This window comes from Chanodichthys erythropterus, chromosome 24 (genome assembly GCF_024489055.1).
Source record: "Chanodichthys erythropterus isolate Z2021 chromosome 24, ASM2448905v1, whole genome shotgun sequence".
In the NCBI taxonomy this organism is placed as follows: domain Eukaryota; kingdom Metazoa; phylum Chordata; class Actinopteri; order Cypriniformes; family Xenocyprididae; genus Chanodichthys; species Chanodichthys erythropterus.
Window position 1 is genome coordinate 3,932,487 of NC_090244.1, and position 15,645 is coordinate 3,948,131.

Sequence of the window (15,645 nt, forward strand, 5' to 3'; positions counted from 1 at the left end):
TCATGTTAAGACATGATTTTGAATGATTAACTCACCGGATGACAGGCCAGGTTTGGACCAGAGCTTCCTTTTCAGGAGCAGCAGGTCATAGTCACTAGGGTAATGTCCAGTTAACATTACGAACATTAAAACCCCTAGTGACCATGCCGTCGCCTGCCTGCCATAATACATCCCCCTTTCACGGTACTCTGGAGGGGAGTACACTGCTGTGCCTGGAGGAAAGAGATTTTGTCTGATTTTGGCTCATAACTCATGAAGCACCAAACTGCAGCTTTGAGTGACAACACTTACCAGAGTATGACCTGTATGGTGAACTCCTCAACATGTCCCCACATCCGAAGTCAATAAGCTTGACTTTGGACGTCTCGCTGTTAATTAGTAAGTTGCTCAGTTTTATGTCCCGGTGGAGGACTCCACGAAGGCAGCACATGTTTGCGGCTTGAGCCGCCTGCCGCATGATCTGCCTTGCTTTCTCTTCGTCAAGTCTTCCACCGTGACGCCTCATGAACTGAACAAGATCCTCACAGGGAGAGGGACATTCGAGGATCATTATGAAGTGGTCAGGGTGGTCCTGCCAGTCCAGCAGCCTTATGATCTCTGGCACACTTGGACCTTTATTTGCCAGGATGGTGAGGGCGATCTCTTCTGGAAGGGGGTTTGGATGATCAGGCTAGAAGACAAACAGTTTATATCATCAATAGATGGAGGTGGGTTTTTGTTATTAATATGAGATGTTTTCTAGTGTAATGTACTTACAATTAATAAACATTTCATGTCCTTGGTCTTCGTGACGTATTTCAAGGCCACCTAAAGAAAAAAATTAAAAGATACACTAAGAGGACGTAGAGTAAAAAGATAAGACAGGGCAAACATTTGCTGGCTTGATGATGGGTTATGTGTTTTTACTTACTTTAAGATCATCATCCAAACGTCTCCCTTCATACACCACACCAAAACCACCTTTCCCAAGCTGATCGCCAACACTGTAGCGGCTGAAGATGTAGTCTATTAAATGATAAAATAACATTCACAGAAGTCAGAGGAGTGTCTTTTGACATGCAACATTTAATCCAAAACTACTCCAAATTTAATAGAGAATATATTGAATATTTAGAGTTTTAACATTTGTACATATAGACATGTAAAGTTTTTAACGTGTCATGGAATAAAGATCTCATCATGGCATCGATGTGGATTTTTTGGTATAATATTTACTGATGTATATTTGATTTTGTGTGCGATAGCATTGATAGTTTGCGTTTTTACAAGCTCAAAGTAGAGATGTAGTAATTTATATGTTGTCATAAGATGGTCGTGTCATTTACCATCACTACTTCTTCCTGCCCATGCTACCTTCCTCTTCTCTCCCTCAACCTGCTGCGGCTTCACCTCTCCCTGAACTGAGCCGCTCTCTGGAGGCTGTTTTTTGGCAGCTCTGAAGAAAGAGGTCAGCCTCCTCCACAACTTCTTCCTCTTTCTTTTCTCCTGCACTCTCCCTGACTCTTTCCTCTCCTCCTCCTCACCTCCTTCTCTCTCCATCTCCCTCCTCTCCTTTTCACCTCCTTCCTCTCCTCCTCTCTCCATCACCCTCTCCTCCTCTTCACCTCCTTCCTTTCCTCCTCCTCCTCTCTCCATCACCCTCTCCTCCTCCTCTTCACCTCCTTCCTCTCCTCCTCCACCTCCTCTCTCAATCACCCTCCTGTCCTGGCCGTTTCCCTCACCAGCACCAACAGGGGTCTCATCGCGAGGATGAGGATGTTGAACCGCCGTGTTGATGCTGGGTTTTGGAGGTGTACTTGGATGTTCATCGCACACCTCGCCAATCATCGGACTCACTTTACAAACGCGCTGTCCCATCGCTGTGAAAAATCACTCTCGACCACTACATTAAACCCACAGAGTGTAAGAATATCTCGCACTTATAAACCCCACGCGTTCTATTCGAACGCGCTCTATGACATCAAACACACAGCGGCTTTGAGCGTCTCGATACTGCATTAATAACTCCATTTCAGTCCCATTAATAAAGTATAACATTGAAAAATGTATGTTTTAAAAATAAAACATGTTTCCAAGGTCAAAAATATTTCAAAACAGTGAGATAAGGAAAATATTAGATATATTATAAATGCTTAATATATGCACATAAATATGTATTATCCAGGTGTTTTCGATATTTTTAAATAGGCCTATATTTAAAAATTTTATATATATATAATTGCGAGTTTTTATCTCACAATTCTGACCGCAATTGCGAATTATAAAGTCAGAATGCGAGTTATAAAGTCAAAATTGCGTGATATAAACTCGCAACTGCGAGGAAAAAAAGTAAAAAAAAATTCAAATTCTGACTTTATAACTCACAATTTTGAGTTTAAATCTCGCAATTCTGAGATAAAAAAAAGTCATAATTGTGAGATAAGGCATTAGATATAATATATTATAAATGCTTAGTATATTCACTTAAGTATGTATTATCCAGGAGTTTTCGATGTATTTAAATATATTAAAACTTGTATAATAGATATTTTTCCTACAAAAAAGCATATCATAGTCAACAAATAATATATATATATATATAATTGCGAGTTTTTATCTCACAATTCTGACTTTTTGGCAATTGCGAGTTATAAAGTCAGAATGCGAGTTATAAAGTAAAAAAAAGTCAGCGTGATATAAACTCGCAATTGCGAGCAAAAAAAGTAAAATTAAAATATATTCAAATTCTGACTTTATAACTCTCAATTTTGAGTTTTTATCTCACAATTCTGAGTTTTTTCTCACAATTGCGAGTTATAAAGTCAAAATTGCGTGATATAAACTCGCAATTGCGAGAAAAAAGTCAAATAAAAAAATTCAAATTCTGACTTTATAACTCGCAATTTTGAGCTTAAATCTCGCAATTCTGATGCAAACTCGCAAATGCGAGGAAAAAAGTCAGAATTGTGAGTTAAAAATTACCTTTTTAATTTTTTATTTAGTGGAGGAAACAAGCTTCCATGCATTTCTACATGTGGCCAATTAACTTCTACAGCAGTCAGTGTTTTTGTCAAGTTGTTAGTTTCTCCAGTAGAGGGCGTCTGTTTAACATGTAATATGTTCAGATTTGATTTTGTCGTATGCAGTGTTTGGTTTCACCATGAAAGATTTATTGGTTAAATCTCTTCTTTACCATATTGAATTGATTTTACTGTGTGAGTGAATTCGTGGCAGTGCCCTACAGTCAACTCTTTTTGCAAACTGTACATTCAAACCCACATGCAAATCTCTCTAGGCTCTCCTAGAATTCCCAGTTTCATCAAACCTAAAAGTCATTTGCTTCTGAATTTGCCACTCCTTGAGAAGTCATTCTTTTGTGCAGTTTAATGAATAATGTTTAACTGAACTTGTTTCTTTCAGCAGTCAATGTAATCCTGAGAAAGTGAGTTTTTCTTGTGTCACAGTTCTGTCCTCTGTTGTTAATTATAAACCCAAACTCAAGGTTCTCAAAATCAAACACTCCACTGGTCTGTGCGCATGTACTGCGGTTCAGCAACCCGTCTGCATACCAGTGGACACTTTATGTGTGTGTGTAAGTGTTTCTGTTAAATGCTTTGTGTATTTTCACATTGAAGGGATAGTTCGGTGAAACATTTAAATTTTGTCATAAATTTTCCCTCACTTTCATGTCTGTTTTCCTCCTCAGAACATAAAAGGAGTCATTTAAATCAGAACGTCCAGGCTGCTCTTTTCTATACACTGAAAGTGAACAGTGACCACATCTGTCAACTAATGCCTTATTTAATTTTATTAAATAACATCTTTGGTCTATATGACTTCAGATGATTTATTAGTCATATAAATTTATTTTTTAAAGATTTATTTTTGGCATTTTTGCCTTTATTCTGATAGGACAGTAAGCAGACAGGAAGCAAAGTGGGAGAGACTGGATCGGGAAAGGTCAGCGACCGGGACTTGAATTCGGGTCGCCCGAAGTGCAACGGCACCACATTTCGGTGCTACCCACAAGGCTATCGGCACCGACTAAAAAACTATTTGTGTCCTTTTTAGAGCTTGACAGCTGGTCCCCATCCACTTTCATTCAACAGAAGAAAGTTATACGGGTTTTTTTCATTCATAAGTAAAATCCATCCTGTTTACACTCATCAGGAAGAGAAAAGTGTGTTTGTAGGGCGAGTCGTACTCCAGTGACATCCAAACCTTTCCGATGTTCCAACCGGTTGCTCTTCTTCCACTCCATTCTTTGAAGATGCCTCTCCTTAATCATACAGGGTTACAGAACTGGACCAGAAACAGGAATTTGATTACACTCCTAAACAAAAATCACAGGATGCCTTATTGTTCTGTTATAAATGCAGAGGTTTTGTCGCGATTTCAACCATGTCCTTTGCATTGCCAGCACACGTGATTCATAAAGGATGGCGATAAAATAAAAATCTTGCTCAGGTGCACTGTAAAAAATTATTTTCATGATTTGTTATCACAACATTTTTTCTTTTGTCAAATCAACTTAGATAATTATTGTAGTTTAGATATCTTAATATTTTGAGTTTTTGTTGATTAAACAATCGCTTTCATTGTAATAACTCAAATTTTAATTTCAATGAACTCAAAATTTTAAGTCAACTAGGTAATTTAATTTTTTAAGTTAAAGGGTTAGTTCACCCCAAAATTAAAATTCTGTCATTTATTACTCACGCTCATGTCGTTCCACACCCATAAGACCTTCATTCATCTTCAGAACACAAATTAAGATATTTTTGATAAAATCTGATGGCTCAGTGAGGCCTCCATTTCCAGCAAGATAATTACAATTTCAGATGTCCAGAAAGCTACTAAAGACGTATTTAAAACAGTTCATGTGACTACAGTGGTTCAAACTTAATGTTATGAAGTGATGAGAATACTTTTTGTGTGCCAAAAAAACAAAATAACGACTTTATTCAACAATATCTAGTGATGGACGATTTCAAAACACTGCTTCATGAAGCTTCGAAGTTTTACAAATCTTTTGTTTCAAATCAGTGGTTCGGATTGTGTATCAAACTACCGAAGTCACAACTCTTGAAGTTTCAAAACACTTATGATGTTACTCCAAACCACTGATTCGAAACAAAAGATTCATAAAGCTTTGAATCTTTTGTCTCGAATCAGTGGTTTGGAGTGCCAAAATCACGTGATTTCAGTAAACGAGGCTTTGTTACGTCATAAGTGTTTTGAAACTTCAATAGTTCACATGACTGGCAGCTTGATACACGATCTGAACCACTGATTTGAAACAAAACATTTGTAAAGCTTCAAAGCTTCATGAAGCAGTGTTTTGAAATTACCCATCTAGATATTGTTGAATTAAGTCGGTATTTTAGTTTTTTTTTGGCGCACAAAAAGTATTCTCGTCGCTTTATAATATTAAGGTTGAACCACTGTAGTCACGTTTCTTTAGTAGCTTTCTGGGCATCTGAAAGTGTTAATTATCTTGCTGTCAATGCAGGCCTCACTGAGCCATCGGATTTCATCAAAAATATCCTAATTTGTGTTCTGAAGATGAACGAAGGTCTTAAGGGTGTGGAACGACATGAGGGTGAATAATTATAAAGTAATTATAATAATTTTGGGGGTGTAAAAACTACTTTATATTTATATTGCTAGTAAATTGCATGAACAGAAAAAAATGTGAAACATTTGCAATCATATACATTTTCTTATATATATGTGTGACAGTGAAATGCATACAGATGCAGCACTGCTTTTTAATATTAAATCATTTTAGTTCACTTTTAAATATTATTTACCTTTTAACTTTTTACTTAATGTTACACTAATGCTCATTGCAATGCATTTTTAGTATTCCGATATAAGTAAATAATGGATAGTCATTCAATCTCAATGCAAAATTTCACTAAATAACCTGCCTTTTAAGTTTTTTTTTTTCCATTAGCACAATTTTGCCTCCATGCGTTCCCCCAAAAAGCAACATTTTATGTTAGAGAAGTGAGTCAGTTTTATTTGAACATTCCTTTCATAATGTGTGCAATAGAGAGGAAAAAGGGTGAAGCTCTATAAATACTCCATGACTAAAATGTTGTGTATGTTCCAGAAAGACTGCATTAAAAGTGCATGCGTTCATATGCAGGCTCCGCCCCCATCTCGCGCTGCAGGTAGAGTTACGAGCGCGAATCATCTGTCACTCGCTCGAGCGCACCTGTTGCATCGTTCTAGCCTTTTTGTCCTCTCCTTTATATTTTGTTTCTACATTTTCTGTCTGTATCAGCAAGGTCGCCTTGGCTACCCAAATCGCGTCGTGTTTGGAGCAAAGTTCACTTCTGTGAGAAAACGGATTGAGATGGAGATTTGAAGAAGAGTTTACCTCAGGAGTTTTTTGGAAACAGGAGGAACTATAAGCGAACTGAAGAACGGGATCATAGATTCTCTCTGCTGAGGGGTAAGAGAACGTTTCTTTATCAACCCACCATCACTACTAACCGCGACGCGACGCGTCTTGAACGCAGCTATACCGCGATGTAAAACGCTCTTATTTGCGTTTCTGTGCAAATATGAACGCAACGCAAATACGTGAAAATGTCCTTTGAGTGCCTTTGGTCATTCATGCGTTTAAAAAACATCAATGAGACTTTGTCAGCATCAATTTTGGTTTTATTAATAGAGTGGATTTCATATTAATAGCTTATTTCTAGGTGTGGTTTATTAAAGACAAACTATTGAAAGAAGTGACATTGGGTTTGTGGGGTATTTGGGTGACCTTTTTAATACTCATTCATAATTATGAAGTCATAATTTTACCTGCCAAAATGTGGTTACATAAGTTTTTTTAGTCTGTCTGTGGTGACAATTTAATAGATGGAGCTAAAAATCAGTCTCAGTGCATTCATTTATTGCATGCAAACATATTGTGAACACCTGAACAAGATTCAAAATAATAAAATAATCATGTTTTTTGAGTGATACACTCTAAAAAAATAAAGATTCTTCTTTGGCATTAATGATTCCATCAAGAACCTTCAACATCCATGGAATCTTTTCATTCCACAAAAGGTTCTTTAGATAAAATGTTCTAAGAATGTTCACCGAAAGGTTCCAAAAATGGTTCTATTGCTGCAAAAACCCTCAAACCTTTATTTTTAAGAGCGTAATGTCCTAGTATTCAAGAATCAGTGATATTATGTCATGTGTGTCTGGTTTTGCAGCTTATGTTGGGTGTTGTTTCACTACAGTTGACTGACAGTACTTAGAATGATATATCAGATGTGTCATATGTTGAATTGTTTTTATATTCCTTTGGAAAATATTTACAAATCAGGATCAGTTCCAGGCAGTCGTGACATTGTGACCCAAATGAGAGTCCTCGATCAATCACGAATTTTCACCTTTCCATCTGACAGGCAAACAAGTGACACAAACGTCCCTCTTGTTACTCTCGTCTGATCACAATACGAGACAAACACACAGAAAACCATCATCATCAATACAGATGGGGAATAAAAGCTTTTAGCTGGCACTCAGGCTTTTTTGCTCATGGCATTATAAAGCCAGTTCAGCCCTTATCTCAATTTGCACATCTGTTTGAGGAGGCATTACATCATTTACCGAAGTCAATAAAGGTGAGCTTAATGGTCATGGATGCTTGATGTTTTTGTTTATAGCTTTTGAAGATCTCTGGTTTTGCGGTTTTATTCGGGCCTGGCTGAGGTCACCCAAAATGTTTCATTGATGAATCCATCTGCTGAATCTACTGATGCACAATGCACAATAGAGCAGCCAAAGCGGAAACGCTCCCATCAGAGGCTGATTGTTTTTGCTCGGTCACCTAAGTGAAAGCAAATTAAATTACATATCGTGTTCCTCATCAAAAGACGGCTGTTACTTGGGTGGGTGGTTTGCTGTTGCACATTTGCTTGGAAACCGAGGTGGTCATTAACATATTCTCTGGTTTAGATGTGACAGTTCTGAGTGTTTGTGCATGTGTGGTTTTGATTGGCGGCCAGGTTAAGCTCAATTTAGAGTTAGAAAGTGCCTGTGAGTTCTCAAATAGGAATTTGAATTGATTTGCATTGAATTGAATACAGTAATTTGCCCACAGGATTTTAAGTGGAATGACAGGAAGAGGAATTTATTGAATTGCAAATCAGAGAAATTCAGCACAGTCATACAACAGGAATTGTTTTAATCCAACAAAAAAACTCATAATTGCATCATTAATTGTGACTAATTTTGGCCACCAGGGTTTCATTCTATTCCAATTCTGCCGCCTTACATTCAAATTCAAATTGTTCAGCATTCTTTTTTCTACCGTCTTAAAAACGGTTCTAAATTTTCACAGCAGTTCCATAGAATCTTTTTTTTTTTGCTTCCCCAAAGAACCGTTCAGTGAACAGTTCCAAAAAGAATCTTTTTTTTTTCTTAGTGTGAAGAACATTTTAATAATCTAAAGAAACTTTTTCCACTATAAAGGGAAGTTTTCATGGATTTTAAAAGTTCCCCTCACAAAAAAATGAGTATACTTCAAGTTCATTTGATTAAGTATGCTTATATTTTAAGTATACTTTATATAGTAAGTACGCTAATATCAATGTACTAATAGTATACTTACTATTTCAGTACTAATTGGTACTAAATTGGCCAACTTTTAGTGTATAAAAGTATACTTTTAAATATACTTTAGGTGTAACAGTACTAAACTTTGAAAACACGACTACATTTTTTGTTTGTACTGCAACTATACAACTAACTATACAATTGATAGGTATACTGATAGTCAAACACTTTTTTTTTGTTTTTGAAAGTACACTTTGAAGTATACTCTCAATAAACTAGTAGTTTTATACTGTAAGTATACTTGTAACTTTTCTTTAAGTGAACTTAACATAATACTTCTAGTTTACTATTTCTATATTATTTTTGCACTTTAAGTATACTAACATATTGCTATTTAGGTCTTAATTTTTACACTTGAAATATACCTAAATATACTGTACTTTAAGTATATTTGAATTAAATTCCTATGTACACAAAAATTCACATACTCAGACTTAAAAACATATCTGTTTTATGTAAGTTTATAAGACATATGTGATTTTTAATAGGCTACTCAATCAAACAAGTAAACACAACTGTATACTTAGAATACTTAATTTGATCAAAAGAGTACAATATAGGCCAAATATACTTATACTTTTCTGTCAGTATAAGTTAAGTTTACTTAAGTGTAATTTTAAGTATATTTCTGAGAAGTACATAAAAAGTATACTTTCTTATTTTTTTAGTTTAAAAGATGGTATAAACTTCTTTTTTTTGTAAGGGTCTTCAAGGAACCATAGATGGCAATACAAAACCTTTATTTTTTAGAGTGCATCTCTAGAATTGTGTAAGCTTGTCATGTTGTTTTTGGCAGACATTGTTTTTTAATTAAGAACGTGTGCCTGTCGAGAGCCAGATTTTTGCACACGTTTCCAAATCCCCACAGATTCCTTTGAGCTATAAATGCTGACGTTTGTTTATCATGCATGGAAACGTCATTGTGGTGAACAGCCGGTCAACCATGACACCACCACAGCGAGACTCCTGAGTGGGAGAATATTTTACTTTTGGGTACAAAAGACCTTTCAAATACAAATATCACTGTTGTGAAATGACTTTGTGTTTTTAGTATTAAAAATGAACAATGTGAATTCAAGAATTGCTGATAATATCCTCTTTAATTTATTATTACGACAGGCTTTTCAAGAACTATAGACTTTGCTCGTTGTTGACACGTCACACACACTGACTGTAAGCGCTGATATTCTCGATGATGACACACTTTGCTGTCACTTTTAAAGTCCTGAATTAAGATTTGTCTCAGTTGCTCTTTAAGATGCTCAAAGTTCAATGCAAAGGGAGATATTTTCTTTTACAGAAATCACTTTTTAAGGACTACAATTAACGGCTGGTAGGGACTACAACAAGCTTCTTCCCTAAAATTTACATAAACCCCGCCCCCGAGAACACACAACAAAGGGGGCGGGTCATGTTGGGCTGCTTTAGAGAAGAGGAAGAGTTGTTGTAGTCGAGTGTTGTTGTCATGCCGTCATTTTACGCTGGACTGCTTCACAAACGAGGGTCAATTCAACACAAAAGATGAACATGACGGCACATGCTAGTGGATGAGTTGAATCAACTCCACAGCAACTACATCAATTTATCCACTAACCATTCAGAAACGTCCTAAAAGTTGTAACTTCTTCCTGAGTCTCTCCATCAGTGTCGACTCCGGTTTGAACAATGTAAGGCTGAACACCGTTACTGACAATCCTCATTTAGGCTGCGTGAGATTCTCCAGCTTTGTTGTTGTTGAGCTGTTAAAGCTCCGCCCTCTTCTGGAAAGGGGGCGGGAGCAGCAGCTCATTTGCATTTAAAGGGACACACACAAAAACGGCGTGTTTTTGCTCACACCCAAATAGGGGCAAATTTGACAAGCTATAATAAATGATCTGTGGGGGATTTTGAGCTGAAACTTCACACACACATTCTTGGGACTACATCTTGTGAAAAGGCGCATAATAGGTCCACTTTAACTAAGATCTCACATGTGTCTTGGTAGAGATCTCAAAAATATCTTAGCTCATTTTATATTAGCTCATTATGACAACAATTTACTCATTTGTGTCTGATTTTATTTAAGCCTTTATTTCTTAAGATTTAAGTCTCTTGAACTATAAAAAAGCAACTACGCATCAATTAAATTTTCTTCTGGCAGGTTTTGAGGAGTGTGGCGGATACAGGGAACTGGACTCTGATGCAGTGATAGATTAGTGTTAGATCGGGTTGCTGAATGGACACGGTTCAGTCACTTGTTTTGGCTCAAAACTTCATGAAATATGAAGCTTAAATCAACCATGAAACTTGTTTGGTCGTCATCTGCAATTGTTTATAACCTGGATACAATCTCATAATCTATATATGAACGTGTTTGGAAGTTAAAAGCAATAATTTCCCAAACACAGAACAATACATCTGGAGAAATGCAGATCAACCAAGGCAAACTGTGGTCATTAAACAAAACAGCCTGGACAAACAAAGCTAAAACCCAAATGAAAGGTGGAGTGGGTGAACCAACAATGAGCGCTTAGGGTTAAAAACAAGTTCAGGAGTGGTGGAGGTGTGTGACCCGGCCTTAAATAGAGACGCTGTGAGAGGAAATTTTGGAACGGCCTCAAAATGCCAGTTCATTCATCCGCTTAGGTGTGTCAAATACCACAAAGACTTGCAGTCTGTATAAACCTGGCATATAAATTCACCTTGAGAAAACATGAGATGTGGGAAATGCCTTTAACCGGATGACATAATATCCAACCAGTGCTGTGCATTATTGCATTACCCCTAATAAAGATAACCAATAGTGTTATGTCAGTACATTTTATGTTAACCCGAACTAGATTTTAGTTTCTTTCACCTGTTGAACATGGATGTTGTTAACCAAACAGCTGATGGGCCCACAATGGAAGTCAATGGGGTCTATCAACTGTTTGGTTACTAAAATTCTTCAAAGTATTTTATTTTGTGTTCAGCAGAAGAAGGAAATTCATACAGGTTTGGAGCAACTTGAGGGTGAGTAAATGATTACAGAATTTCATTTTTGGGTGAACTGTTCCTTTAAGGCAGGACGAGTCAGAAAGGTGATTTTTTTTTAATGTCGCTACAGTTTTTCCTCACCAGTAGGTGGCTGAGACTTTCAGGTGACTTGCCGGTGTTTTTTTAGTCAAAGTGGTGTTTTCTTTTGCTGTGAATAAGTTTGCCTGTGGTGAGTCACACTGCGTGCAGAGTAGACCGTTTTCATTGTTTATAATGACAACAATCTGTTTGGAGAACGGTTATCTTTTCTTTTCTTTTTTTATCTTTAGGGTTAAGTTATTCAAAATGTTTATCTTTGTAACTTGACATCATTAAGATATGAAAATGTTATTTCCGAAAGTTCAAATCATCCAGATTTTTTAAATGTTTTAAAAATGTTTTGTCTTGCAAACGTTAAAGCAACATTGCATTATGGGATTGTTCTTTCAAATGTTCTCTGAGCATTCTGAAACAAGTAGTCTAATAACATTTAAAAATGTCACTACTAAAACGTTTTAGAATTAAAAAAAACATTCTATGAACAATATATAGATAATATTTTACTAGTTTTTAAAAAAAATGCTTTAAAAAGGTTTTTTATTGGTTATGCAAATGTTAAAGGGTTACTTCACCCAGATTTTTAATTTATGTAATTTATTACTTACCCTCATGCCGTTCCACACCCGTAAGACCTTCATTAATCTTCAGAACAAAAATAAAGATATTTTAGTTGAAATCCGATGACTCCGTGATGCCTGCATAGCCAGCAATGACATTTCCTCTCTCAAGATCCATAAAGGTACTAAAACAGTTCAATATTAATATTATAAAGCGACAAGAATATTTTTGGTGCGCCAAAAAAAACGACTTATTTAGTGATGGCCAATTTCAAAACACTGCTTCAGGAAGATTCGGAGCATAATGAATCAGTGTATCGAATCAGCTGTTCGGAGCGCTAAAGTCACGTGATTTCAGCAGTTTGGCTGTTTGACACGCGATCTGAATCATGATTCGACATACTTATTCATTTATGCTCTTATGCTTCATGAAGCAGTGTTTTGAAATCGGCCATCACTAAATAAGTCGTTATTTTTTATTTTTTTTTGGCACACCAAAAATATTCTCGTCACTTTATAATATTTAATATTGAACCACTGTGCTCACATGAACTGATTTAAATATGTTTTTAGTACATTAATGGATCTTGAGAGAGGAAATGTCATTTCTCCCTATGGAGGCCTCACTGAGCCATCGGATTTTAAATAAAATATCTTAATTTGTGATCTGAAGATTAATGAAGGTCTTACAGATGTGGAACGACATGAAGGTGAGTAATTAATGACAGAATTTTCATTTTTTGGGTGAACTAACCCTTTAAGGGAACATTCCATTTTGCAGACGTTATGACATTGTTACTTCTTGGAACATTCTGAAACAAATAGTAACATTTAAAAAATGTTCCATGAATGATGTATAGATCATATTTTGGTGCCAATGTTTTGAGAACATTATTATAGATCAGATAACTTTGAACGAATGTGCTATTAAATCAAGTCCCCCCAGGAATCAGGTCTCCTTCAGGACCCAGGCGGTAATGCCTGATTAAAAGTTATCGTGATTATCATGACAAATTATAGCCTATTTCACTGTTGTATGATGTTTATTACATTAAGTGCACAAACAACATGCTTGAAATATAAAATGAATGCCTATGTATTGCACAATAAAACAAACTGGAAACACAACCATGCCTAAAAATAAGAAAGGATTTCTAAGAAAGGATTGTTGCAACATGCTATGTTCTGTAAAAGTAATTTAATATTAATTTTACACAATAATAGCAATGTGGTATAGTATATAATAAAACTATAATAAATTCGTCATGCTAAGTACACATAAACATCATTCATTTGAAATGTGTAATTGGGAACTATATTGGAAGCAAAAAAACCCCTAATATAATATAAGCTAAGCTAGCAGGCTAATCAAGTAGATGCATGCTATGCTAGTACATAAAAAAACAGTAAGAACGAGAAATGCTTGATTTCACAAACTACAGCTTCAGTTATATACTAGTATATGAACCATGTAATTTAAAAGACATTAAAGGTCATTATAATGCATTTTAAACAATATGAATAATAATATGATTTTGCAGGAATTATAATCAGGCGCTACAAATACTACCCATTAAAAGTCCATTGAACCAATGGGGTCACTCTGGGTTTTAAAGGAGACCCGATTCCTGGGGGGACTCGATCCAGGAAGTTAAAGGTTTCTTACTAGAATATTACAAGCAAGTACTTTACATTTCTCATTTCTGCACTTTAAAGGTGCAGTAAGCGATTTCTGAGAAACGCTGTTGATATTTGAAACAAACACACCCCTATCCAAAAGATCACACCCCTATCTTTATAGCTCCGCCCCCAAATTCACGAACACGCTATGCAAGACAGGCACCTCCCCCCTATTGAGTGGACACGCCCCTTATTTCTGATTGGCTACAAGTGTGTTGTGGTGCTCAGAAATTGCTTACTGCACCTTTAAGGTTTCAGACCAATCTGAGCATTGAATCACACACTATTCTATTCAACGGACGTAGGTGTGAAAATGTTCCGGATGGTATCAGCTTAAACACACGCCATGTGTTTGTAGGAAACTGATAAAATCTTTACATAGTCAAATGCTTATGCTCTGAGAACAGCCTTTGTTTTTCTCTTTGCTTAAGGTTCAGGATTTCACTGATGTAACAGCTTTCAGATCATTGGAAAAGGACTCAACTGATACTGTTTGTGTGACTCTAAGCGGCCTGATGAGTGTCATACCGAAGGCTCTGGTTGGTCAAAGCAGGCGGTTTATTGTCTGGCCCAAGTGATCTGTTGTAGTGTGTGTGTTTGTCTAGTTCTTTCTCTTTGAGATGAATGGACAGGTAATGGACAGATGATGGGCACTGCTTTCAATCATAAAGCAACAATTGACTGTAGCTGGCATTTATTGACACAAGAGGATTGGAAAATAAATCAGAGTATATATTGCAAGTAAACCGTTGTTTGCACTGTATTCGATTTTTTGGACAGTGTGTCTTTTGTGTGGATGATGGACGAGTCGAGTGAGTGATTGTTTGAGGCTTATATCTGCTCTTCACACACAGATATATTGGAATATCGACCAGAAGTCTTGGTGATTATCACAGCGAGTTCATTATGTAAAAACAAACTCTGGCAATTTTCTTTTGTTTGGTTTTGACCAGGAACTAAAGCACTGGAAAGTGAAGCTAAAATGTTTGTTTGCTGGTAACATACACTTCTCGTTTTATTGCTGTTCAAGTAAATGTTTAATGTTGACATGCAACAGGTCTTCTCATTTTTTTTTTTTTTTGAAGGAATGGACAGTTTCGTGTTACTTTTTAAACGTTTAGGCTCATAGCATCAGTTTTGTTTTCTCCGAACAATCCCAGTGATACCAGATATCATCTAAATTAAGGCCAATGAATAAAACATCCTGATAAGAGATACACCAAAGATTACGAGCTCTGGATGCGCAGCTGTGTCATTGAGAGGTGCTGCAATAAAACCAGAGCATTGCAATCTGTCTCACAGTCACTCATTTACACACACTCACAAACATGCGCACATGCACGTTTGACTAGCTATCTAAATAAGGACATACCATAGAACTTTATTGATTTTATTGTATATGGATTTAAATGTATAGCTATTTACAGCTACTCATAAAGCTATTTATACTTACTAACTCATTTGCTTCACTGCACGTGAATATGTTTAATTGAACAAACCTGTTTAAAGGAACACTGATCACAATAACGGTGACATTAAATGGAAAGTTCTGTGTGAGATCTACTGACTACGCGCAAATTAAAGAACACAGACGCAGCTGGAAAATTTCAATAATGACCAACACAATCTCAGTGCGGCTGGTTTAAGACGTGCTTTTTTGGGCGTTAAATAATGGTGCAAATACCAGTGAACTGACAAGCGCAAACCTTAGTAAATCACCTTGCGTGATTCATTCAAATAT

At 36.3% G+C, this 15,645-nt stretch overlaps 1 protein-coding gene and 1 pseudogene across 3 annotated transcripts in view; one reads left to right on the forward strand and one right to left on the reverse strand.

Moving 5' to 3' along the window:
- Positions 1 to 1,857, reverse strand: LOC137015593 (serine/threonine-protein kinase pim-2-like; annotated as a pseudogene).
- A 4,305-nt stretch (positions 1,858 to 6,162) lies between these two features.
- eps8l2 (EPS8 signaling adaptor L2) overlaps positions 6,163 to 15,645 on the forward strand; it is a 44,799-nt gene continuing 35,316 nt past the window's right edge. Inside the window, exon 1 of one of the 3 annotated variants that reach the window (XM_067380342.1) lies at positions 6,163 to 6,442. The gene's annotated coding sequence lies outside the window, so the exon portion shown is untranslated. Of the gene's footprint in view, positions 6,443 to 11,575; positions 11,605 to 15,645 lie in introns of those variants that run through there. The other 2 variants (XM_067380347.1, XM_067380344.1) reach the window with 2 other exon arrangements.